Genomic DNA, 12,093 nt, shown 5'->3' with positions numbered 1-12,093 from the left:
TTTCTGAGGAAATTAATGAAGGCCTTGTTATAGAAGAAGAACCTAAAATCAAGATTGTGGAGGAGATTAATGAGGACCCCATTATAGAGAAAGATCTTGAGGTTGAGATAGTAGAGACCATTAAAGAAGAAATTATAGAGGAAGTTGTCAACGATCTCGATGAAATCAAGTTAGATGATTGCAACATTCAAACTCCTATTATTTTATTGGAAGAGACATCGAAACAAAGTTTATTGATTTTATTGGGTGGAAAGATTTGATTTGATCATTGACTCTTATTTGGTGAATATTGTCAATTACATGAAGATCAAGGGAGAAGAAGTTCAAGTTGCCCAATTAATGACTTTCAAGTTTGGCAAGAAGACAAAGAAGATGAAGTATTCAACATATTTGTTCTCTTGGCATGGGAGATTTCAGATTTCAAAGATGAACTCGAGGACGAGTTTGTTTCAAGTGGAGGGGTCTGATGTAGGACACAATTTACTATTTAATTATTGTAATTTATTATTTTTGGTATTTTTATGTAAAAAAACGTTATTTTAGGTTTAGGTGATTTATTTCCTTGTTTTTAGGTGCATTTAATGCTTTTTAGGTCAAATTGGTTTCTGTTATGGTTAGGTATCAATTAGGAGTTATTTTAGATTATATTTTCTTTTCTGTCAAGTTTTAAGGAGCCCTTAAATAGGCCCTAAGTCTGTAAACGTTTTTCATAGTTTATTATCAATAAAAATTCAGACTTGTGTCTTTTGTGTTCTCTGGTGGATTCCAGACCTATCACCTTGTGGATTCAAGGAACCCCTCGTGGATTCGAGGTTTACTACCCAGAAACTAACAGTTTAGTTTCTGTCCATCAAAGAGAGCATCGTGTGTGCTTCTCTTCAGGCTTCCGCGACATCACTATTGTAAGCAAATTTTCATATAGACCTTATAAAGAAATTGCAAGTTTTAATGATTATTTTTAAAAAGAAGATTTTCTTGATTGGTTACTTGATCTAGATGATTTATTTGACTATGAGAATATTTGTTATGAGAGAAAAGTTGGACTTGCTTTGTATAAACTTAGTAAGTATGCCTTACGTTGGTGGAACAAGTACAATCTGATAGAATTCGACAAGGTAAAGACAAAATTCGATTGTGGCCAAGGATGAAAAAGATGCTTGCTATCAAATTTTATCCTCTGGATTGTGAAGAANTACCAAAAATAATAAATTACAGTAATTAAATAGTAAATTGTATCCTACATCACTCATTTTTAATTCTCCTAAATTGGAGAGATTTGGAGGGAGAGTGGAGCATAAAAATACTGGACCAAATGAAATATCAAATTTATCCTTACCATATTAACAAAATTACAAATGAAAAGACTAATTATTCATCTCTCCCTTACTTAATTTTAAAAACATCCAAACAAGGTGGAGGATAACCATTCCCTTCTACTCTCCTCTCCACTACTCTCCTTCCCTCTACTCTCCTCTACTCTCCTCTCTCTCAAAACTTCCAAACATAGCATTAGGCTTTGCTTATAAAAGGGTTGCTAATGTCAAGTGGTTTCCTTCTAATCTGATATTCCATTTGCCATTTCAGATTACAAAACTTATGGAAAGGGTTGAAGCTACATTCATCAAACATTTCTCTAATTCTAACCGCACCAAAGGCATGAAAATCTTAAGACCCAAGGCAATGAGGGAAAGACATAGGACAACATTTTCCACTGGTAAGATCTTTTATTAGGATGAATTAAACTTCTTAACAGTGAATTGGGACCAATTCTGATATCAATTTCTTTCTCTTGAATTTGGTATTTGCAAAAACTTCGGGTTTTTTTTGCTCGCTGCACAGTAGCTCTGATTTTAGTCCCTATTTTAATTATTCGCGCATGCAATATCATGCATAAGCCAGAGTCAATAGAGGCAGCGAAGTACATGGATAACATGTTTCCCCTTTACAAGTATATTTCTTCTAAAATTGAATTTTCGAGGATTTTCTACACTAATACTTTGACAAAGAGTGAGTTTGGTTTAGCTTTTTGATATTGTGTTTTTTAAAAAAGTGGAGGTTTTAAAAAATGCAGTATGAAATTGAGCTTTTTGAAAAAAACTGAGTGTTTGGTAAAAACTATTAAAAAGTGTTTTTTGAAAAAGTTGAGTGTTTGGCTAGCATTTATAAAAGTGGTGGTTTGAGTGGTAAATTACCAAAAAGGACAATATATGTATAAAAGAGTTTATTTCATACTTAAATCAAATATTTCATAATACTTAAATCAAATTTTCTTTATTCTTTTCTAAAAACTATATTCATAATATTTTTACAACACTTTCACAAAAAATTATTTGTGATAAATTGATATTGATTTTAATTTGAACTACTATTAAAATTATTTTTTTCTCTTTCTAAAAAATTATTTTTTTCTCACCAATATTAACTAATAATAACCAACCATTTAAGATATATTGTGAAAATATTGTGATAGCATTTCTCAATTTTAATTTCTTATTTTTTATTTTATTTTTCCCTTATTTTTTTTTCATCCACATTTCCTTCTTCTTCTTTTCCCCTCTTTTTTTTTTCTCCTCCACACATGTACCCTTAGTCTTTTCTTTTTTTCTTTCTTTCCTCTTTTTTCCCTACCACTTCCTCCAAACTCCAGAACATTTTACAGAGCTCTCTTTCTTCCTTATTAATTTTTTTTTTTTCTCTTACCACTTCTGTTTGCAAGTTTCTTTCCCTCTATCCCATCAAAACAAACAAACTTAAAGGTCACACACAACCACATCATTTGATTCTCATCAAACGAAGATAGAGAGATGGGTCTTTCGCCTCCGTCATCTGTGTCTTTCGCCTCTGTCGTCTGCGTTTTTCGCCTCCGTCGTCTGCTGATCTGCTCTGCCTTCATCGCCGCCTATCTTCCTCCCCACCGCTACTTGATCTCTTCCCCACTGCCAACGACATGTGGTAGAAATGGGTCAGATCGGTTTTTTTTTTTTTTTTTTTTTTTGGTTATGATTTCATTATTGGGTTCCTTTGTAAAATTGTGTCATAAACAAAGGGATAAAATTGGGTTTTTAAGAAAAACTAATGGGCAATTTGGGAAATTTGCGCAACTTCCAATGGTAACATGAAACACGCTTCAGCGCTTTTTTGCAATGGAGCTCTTTGTTGCTTTTGCAATTTGGGCTTTTCCTTCAAAAATGAAAACGCAGTTTTTTAGTAAAAGCAACTTTTAAAAACTTACCAAGCGCACATTTTATTTTTTTGGTTAAAAAAAGCGTGTTTCAGCTTTTATAAGCTGAAACAAACGAGCACAAAATATCATTTATCCAAAAGCTTAAACAAATAGAAAGTGATGAATTTAATCATTATTCTAACTTAACAAAACAAACAAGACATTCTAGTATTAAGTCGTTCTAGCTGAATAAAAATAGATTCAAATTAACATGACTTCCATTTCGAACAATAGGGATCTATAACTCTTTTGTTTCACATGTTGAACTCCTTGCAGCTTGTTTGGCTATATAGTTCTACACATGATTATGTATGCTGCCAATATAATCTTCTGGAGACGATACCGGGTCAATTATTCCTTCATATTTGGATTCAAGCTTGTTTTGGTCTTGCAGTGTTAGCACTAGCCAGTGTGCTCTTAAACCTTGACATCGAGATGGATCCAAATACAAAAGATTACGGAACATACACCGAACTTCTGCCTCTGAACTTGGTTTTTGTAAGAATGATCAAACTTAATTGATGATTTCCTCATTTAACCTCTAAATATATAGGCAAAACCTAATCCTGTGATTCCTCTCTTTTTCTGCAGCTTGTACTCATCATATTATTCTGCCCATTTAACATCATGTATCGGTCAAGTCGTTTCTTCTTCCTTACATGTCTCTTTCACTGTATTCTTGCCCCTTTGTACAAGGTATATATTGGTCAAGAAAAAGTAATGCATAAGATTAGTAAGTTGAACTGGGGTGGTTTGTATGAAGTATGAACATTGTGAATTTCTTTCTACTACAGGTGACGGTTCCAGGTTTCTTCTTGGCTGATCAGCTCACTAGCCAGGTTGGTAAATTGTTGCATGTTGTTTATCAATTACCTAAGAATAAAAAGAAAATAATAATCCTTATAAACTGATGTGTTAACTTTTGACAAAAGAAAAGAAAATAATAATAAAAAAGAAATTAATATACAATATTATTAATTTAGCACGAATCACATTCATTGTTCAGCAGTTTGGAAACCATTTTTAGTAAAAATTTTAACAGCTTTACTCATCTCTTGTCTATCCAGAAGTCCATGATATTGATCATTTTATTCTTCTTTTGCAGGTGCAAGCCTTGAGAAGTTTTGAGTTCTACATTTGCTACTATGGTTGGGGAGACTTCAAGCACAGACGTCACACCTGACACCTGTGGAAGCGGTGTATACGAAACTTTCTATTCCATTGTTGCTGTAATTCCATACTGGTCTTGACTCCTTCAGGTACGAACCTTAACATTTCTTCTTCTTATAAGTTTAGGGACAAAAAAATTCACAACTGTAATGGTATCATATTGGAATTGGTGTATGTAAAAGTGGTTTCATTAGTAGAGTAATGCAAAAGTGATATTACACCAATTATAACTTAACATCTAAGAAAGTTGTGAATTTTATGAAAGCTTTTTGTGGGTGTACTTAATTTCCTTTTGTTTTCCCACATGCTCTTCTTCATCTACTGCCACAAATCAATATATATATATATATATAAACAGAAATTTCATGCAAAAAAGCATGAGATCCTGCCATATGGCATTCTAATGTTACGTTTAGCCTTTTACGTTAACTTCTTCATGCCATTCTTCTCTACTACTCAAACAGCATTCATCGTAAATAACCCAAGCCCATCTTTAATAGCTTATGTAAATGATAAGGATTAGTTAATGATAATAAATAATATGACATCCCTTTTCACTCTACTCTTTGAATTCTTCAGATGCTTCAATTGCCACCTGGCCGGTATTAAATTCCTTTAAGATTTCCAATCTCTCTTTCCTCTCTCATTGTTTTACCAGTAGCAACTCAAGGTGAGTTTTTCCTCTTTTCCTCCCATTTTTTTTTCAATGGATTTGTGACTAATCAGCTTTAGACATGTCTATCCATGTGTAATTGGTTTTCCCTCTGCTAGCTGCTTTGTTTGACAACTTTGTTCTTTCTAGATTCACAATTTCAGTTCAATGTTTAATCATTTGGTATTTTATGGCATTAATTTTTATTGAAAATCCCATCACTTTTGGCTTTAATCAGCAGATCTTGGGTTTTGTTCTATTAGCAATTGCGACCCCAAATTCTGAAAAGGCTTTGAAAGCTTTTATATTAAAGGTACTTTCTCTTTTGTCTCTTTTGATTATGTTAGCTATCTTTTTCCACGGTTATTGATCCAAATTGCTATGAAGTTTTGGGATTTAGACTACATGATTGTTGGTGAATGAAAAATAGTTATTTCACGTGTTGCTAATAGGAGAAATGAAGATTGGTAAGATTTCTTTCATTCAATTGTGGTTCTATCAAGTGCTTATCTATCTATTTAATGGTTAATTGTAAGCATTTGAACGAGTCTATTATGAAGCTTTCGATTGCAATGAGAAAGTTAAGGTGCCAATTCAACATTTCATTTATTTTACACAAATTATGATCTAGAAGAATGGAGAGTTTTTTTGCCAGTTTGTGATGGTTGAGGTCCCTCGATTATTATCTTGGGTAGTCCCTATTACTGGTGTTTTGGTTTCCTTATGAATAAGAAACTCATCTTTGTATTGCCAGAAACAAAAATATACCACTGTATTTACCTAAAACTTAAAACCCAATTCTAATTCTTTGTTCAATTTTGTGACGTTTGTTTGCCTATGGCAAGGTTGGCTTGGAACCAAATCCCCAAGATCTCTCCCACTCATTGACTGTTTTTCAGGTAACAACTGTGAGTGACCTTTTTTTTTTTTTTTTATTTTTTTTATTTTATTTTTTTATAATCTTTTTATCTCTCTTCTATTTATTCTGATATATTGATATGTTGTTTGGGTGGGTGCCTTTGGCTGCTTTCAACAATATTTGATGATTTGCTATGTGTTTGATTTTTTTTTTTTTTAAATGGACTAACCAACCAAACGTAACTCATATTTCTTTTGCACCATCTTAAAAGTTTATAGTCTTAAATCTTTATCGCTCCACAATTAAAGCCCCAAAAGAACTATTTGCTCTGATCCAATTTGGGTGGTTTGGAGGCATGGCAGTGATGAGTGGAACCAAACAATTGAAGCCCACACGTCCTACCAAATCCTTGCTATTTTTTTTTTTTTCTTTTTCTTAAGTTACTTTTTTATTACAATTTGTTCTCTCATGTCATACCCGTTATATCAATGAAAATGAAGAGGCCCTTTTATCTTACTTTCCTAATATTAATTTCCCATATATTGAGCCTAAATTCTTCTAAGCATAACTAACCATGTTTTGTGTTATTTCTATATTGCTTAGCGTGGGGGTAAATTTTTCTAATTCCCATTATTGGTCCAAAATTTTATGGAGACTTTGTGGTTGAATGAGTTTTCAAGGTTCAAATTTTAATAGGCTGGTGGTTGTTTTTCCGTGTTTTAAATTAAGTTGTGACCAAAAGATAATTGAAAAAAATAATCTCCCAATTTTAACGGTTTGGTTTCAGGAAAAATGAGTGCAATGCATTTATGCTTCCATCTAGCACAAGCAATCATATTCTACAAATCATAAACCTAGGTGGCTTTTGTTCCGTCTTCCCTTTGGTGCAAGAATTGGCTGGATTAGTAAAATACTAATGTTTTGGCACATCACATAAACTTCAATTTTTTTATTTCTTTTTGACATGAATATTGATATTAGAAAAAAAAAGGAGATGCAAAATCAATTCTTTTCCCTTCTTTGTTCATAAACATTCCACAATTCTTTTGTTGACAATTATATTTGTTTCCCCAGTATACTACCATTTTATGATTTTGATTTTTTGTCCTTTTTTTTTTTTTTTGAGAAATAATCACACATAGAAGCAAAGGAGAGGGAATGAGTCTAATACAAAAGTATACCACAATACACTCTCTCAAGCAATGTGGAATAATTATCTTTTTATTTTTATTTTAAATCAAACACACACATCATACACGAGGGATTGTCCCTTTGTGCTTGATTCTCTTCTTAATCTATCTCAAATTGTGAATAACTTTTAATTTTTGTGATTCTAAAAAAAAAAAGTTCATAACAATACGCAGAACCTATACATATCATTTGAGTTTGGGATAAGTCTAACACACCCTCTCTTGGCTCTATCTCTCTACATCACCAACACTAGGTGAGCTTCTCATATAATGTGACTGATTATCTAATGTCACTGGTATATTAAACAATTCTAATTGAAAACTAACTCTAAATATTTTTTGGAATTGGAAAAAATGTGTTACTTCATGTTATTACTTTAAAATATGTTAAACATTTTACATAATTTTTGCTTTAATTTTGCATTTTGCTTTTTTTAACCTCTATCATTATGGTTTTTTTTTTTTACTGTTACACAAAAGTTCACATTAATTTATTTTACTGTTATCTTATTAATGTCTCATTAATTGACTAAGCTTACACCACATTTTTCTCTTTTCTTCGTGTGTTTTAGTATACCCACCATTTTAGTATTTTAATAAAAGCAAAAAAAAATAATAATAATTAAGGACTAATAGTAATAACTAACCAAATAAGGTTCTGAAGAAAGATAGGGAGACACAAAAATGTTATGAATTATTAAATAAAAAGTATTGTTTCACTATGTATTACCAAAATAAAAGACCTGAGACTATCAAAGCATTTGAAAGAGAGAGAAAGAGGAATCTAAGAGGTCACCACCTCTATTATACAGGCCTCCCACTACCATCAAGACGCCGAAGCCCCTACGAATATTTTTTTTTTTTTTTTACTTTTTTCTTCTTAAAATTGAGGGCTTAAATATGATTTAGGTTTCGGTAATTTGGTTGGATAGTTTTTATTTTGGATATATAAATAGAGAGAATATTTGGTATGCAATGTAAAACCATATTTTACCATGGTTTAATTTTAAATCATCTATAAGATACATGCATATACATTTGCCCACATAATGTTTTAATGTCACACTATCGATGAGTAGAAGATGGTGAGAGAGTTGGACATACTTTCATTTTATGGTATGAGACATGTGAACACAACACAAATTAATTGATTTTCATGGTCCTGTTACTCTTTTGCATTTATCTTTGGTTAATTTCATTATTTTAAAAAAAAAAAAATTAACCTTACCTTGAGAAGGTTACACATATACAGTGAAACTACTAAACTAATTTTAATATCTCAAAATGTATATGTTTCTTTATTCTAATTTAGTTTACTTTTTATTTATAATATATGTACAATATTATTCAAAACCGTTTTACATAAAATATCAAAAAATTATCCATGCATTGCATGGGCAGCTTAGTAGTTGAATGATAATTGCTTGATGGACATACTTAATTTTCTTTCATTTGTTTTTTCAGTGCCTCAGGCGCCTTTATGAAGAGAGAGATCCTATGCAAGGATATAATGGCATTAAATATTTTCTGACTATTGTGGCTGTTATCTTGAGGACTGCTTATGGTCCTGACTAGGGAATGGGTTGGAAAACATTAGCCAGGATTTTCTCAGCCATTGCAGCAATTGTTGCTACATACTGGGACCTTGTTGTAGATTGGGGGCTTGTTCAACGTCGATCTAAGAACCGCTGGTTGAGAGACAAGCTCTTAGTCCCTCACAAAAGTGTATATTTTGGAGCAATGGTAAGAGAAAAAACAACTATAGCATCTACATAGCTTTTGATAGATATAATTTATTTTAAAAACTTAAAATAAACATAAATATGCTCAAAGATATATGTTAATCATAAACTATCTCAACCCCATCTGTCTCGTGTCAGTGTCAGTGTCCATGACTCCATGTGCAGGCTTCTTAGCTTTTATCAACATCTAAACAGTAACACTACTAATTTTAACTTCATGACCATGCAGGTGTTGAATGTGTTGCTGAGGTTTGCATGGAAGCAGACTGTATTTGGTTTCCAAGTGTCTTTCTTACATAAAAATTCCTTAATAGCCATTGTAGCTGGCCTAGAGATCATTCGTCGTGGCATATGGAATTTCTTCAGGTAACAAAGATTTTAATAATTCATTATAGTACAAAAACTTCTTTAATTTTTGTGATAAACCTAAATTTTTATGTGTAATTGCTCAGATTGGAGAATGAACATTTGAACAATGTTGGCAAGTACTGAGCTTTCAAGACTGTGCCACTACCCTTCAACTATGACGAAGATGAATATAAAGATGAATAGGTTGTTTCAACTTTTAAATAGGAGTAATATATTATGTATAAGACTTAAGGAAAATGAGGAAAGTTCAAATTATTCTAGATACTACGACGGATTTTTTTTTTTTTTTTTCATGGGAGATGTCGACAATTGAGATGGAGGCCCATTAATTTCTTTGTGAAGGCAGTCCATGACCATGACAGTCTCGCATGATGTATTTATGTTGATAAACTCAATTTTTATGTTATTTTTTCCTTAATAATAATAGATTTTAATCTTTCATTACAAGAACGCATAAGTATTGGAGTTTATCTGACCTTATAAAACAAGTTGTAACAAAAACTTTGCTTTTGTTACTAAGGTTCTTCTACACTACTATCAATGCATGCTTTCCTCAACACACTATGGCTGTCCATAGGTCGATTTGGGTCGGGTTTATGCCCAACTCGGACTTGATCCGACCACTTTAGGTAGGGAAAATCATAACCCACAATCGACCCGAAATGAGTGTTAGATCTACTAGTTCAGGTCCATTAGGTGTCAAATCTACATTTTTGAAGAAGAGTGTTTCACTCTTGCTTATTTGATTTTTTTTTTTCAATTTTTATTCCAATAATCTAATTTTTTTTTATAAAAAAAAAATGTTAAAATAAGCTAATTTTTAGCTTTTTGTCACAAATTTAATATAAAAGTTACTAAAAAATAAAAATTATATCTTTTAATAAACACTGTGCAAATAATCTATTCCTAAATACACGAATAATGAAAAAAAAAAATAGAAACAAAAGAATCTTATAATGTGGTTTTATTAGAATTATAGTTAAGTGATTAAATATAACTTATCATGGTATCAAAGAAAATAGGTTTTGAGTTCAATCATTCTCATTTATAATTTTAAAAATTCCACATTCAACTCCATTTATTAAAGGAGAGTTTAAGCTCACACGTGATGAGAAGTGTTAGTATTATAGTTGTCATATAACCTAATATCTTAATCCACAAAATTGAAAATATCTAAGTTCAGTTCTTATTCTCCCATTCTGAAACCTTGCATTTCCTTCATTGCCACACATGGTGCCAAATTAATTTTTGATATGTATGTAAACAAGACAATTATATTCATAATTCATTACAAGCCACCTCCTCACACAGCACGTCTCATCCAAACCAGCTCATAAAACTTGAAATTTTGTGTTTACAAATACTGTGAGGGCTTTGGTAATTTTTATTTTATTCTTTAACACTCACCAATAAAGAAAAATTAACATGTTTCACTTTCACCATGACTTGCAGATGATGGGAACTTTAAAGTGAAAACGAGAACAAAAATTCGTAGTCATGTTCTTATATTTGTAGACTGTATGAGCATGGTGCAATTTAAGTTCTTTCTTTGCTTGTTCGTTGTTGCTTTTGCTTGTTTTTGACAAATGACAAGTTATAAATGGAGAAGAAGAGGGGAGAGAACACGTTGGCTTCATGAATAAAAAGCTGTTTTTATTTATTAGGGGAAAAAACAGCTCCTTCATTTATTAGGCAAGACTACTTAGGTATAGTAAATTAAGGGATGATAATTCCAACTAAATTTAAGGCCCAAATATCATTTTGTTCCTAATATTTTGAGGTTATTGTCAATTTGTTTTATGCATTTTGGTCGCAATCATTGGTCCATGTTATTTTCAATTTGCAGTCAATTTGGTCCCTACTGTCAACTCACCAACAGAAATTGACTACAAATTGAAAATAATAATGACCAAATTGACTACTGTCAAAATATAGGGATCAAATTAATTGCTATCAAAATGTAAGGACTATCTCCTCAATCCTCACACAATCCCCTCCAAACTCACCCAACCAGAACCCAGCTTAACAAACATCACCAAAAAAAACCCAAAAATGCTGCCCAATCAAATCAGGGCCCAAACTCACTACCCAAACTTAAAAATCATGGCCCAAATACTTGGTCCAATCAAATACAGACCAAGAACCAACCCCATCACTCGCACTGACCAAAGCCTGACAACATAGTGCTTGACAATGACTATGGGGATTGGGGATGTTGTAATACGTGAATTCCCATTATCCATGGGCTTCGCCGTGCCAAAATCTTCCACTAGGGCCTCACAGTCATTCTGAAGCAGTATATTGTCAAGCATGAGCTTGCCTGAAAGTTGCCATTCACACTATTGTTGGTATGTTACTCTGTTGTACTAATGGGGAAAACAATGTCCTAGCTCACTCTATTGATAAATGGGCTGTCCTTCGTAATTTGAAGAGAACTGTTCCCATCCCCTCCCAATACTAATGGGGAAAACATGATTCATCTGAGCAGCAGTTGGATCAACTCCCCAAGGTAAAGTTTGCCAACATTTGGACACATTAAACATAAGGCACTAATCTCGGGTCAAGCAAAACTTAGTCATGATCTTTCAAATAAGTCTGATTGCACTGTCCTTTTTCATAGGTGGGGTTCAAACCACATTTACCACTGTTCTATCACTTGAACCCCCAAGTTGATTTCGCTCACCATAAATCCAGGTATTTTATGAATTTTCTTGCATTCTCTTCGAATCATAACATCCATCTACAAAAACAGTTATTGATTTGCAAAACCTTTGAAACAGGACACGTAAAACATGAAAGAACCCCTCACCGAACACAAAGTTCGATAATTTAAACAGCCATATGGAAGTATAGTAGAGTACTAAAAAAAAATTCCTGCCTTTGTACGT

The 12,093-nt window shown here is 32.4% G+C and overlaps 1 pseudogene; it reads left to right on the top strand.

The window, feature by feature from the left end:
* The first annotated feature begins 3,075 nt into the window (after nt 1–3,075).
* On the top strand, nt 3,076–9,628 carry LOC136061232 (phosphate transporter PHO1 homolog 3-like; annotated as a pseudogene).
* Nucleotides 9,629–12,093: the final 2,465 nt, after the last annotated feature.

The sequence above is a fragment of the Quercus suber genome, unplaced genomic scaffold (assembly GCF_002906115.3).
Source record: "Quercus suber isolate HL8 unplaced genomic scaffold, Cork oak 2.0 scaffold_592, whole genome shotgun sequence".
Lineage (NCBI taxonomy): Eukaryota > Viridiplantae > Streptophyta > Magnoliopsida > Fagales > Fagaceae > Quercus > Quercus suber.
The sequence above is the reverse complement of the archived record's forward strand: the minus strand, read 5'-3'. Positions and strand labels throughout refer to the sequence as shown.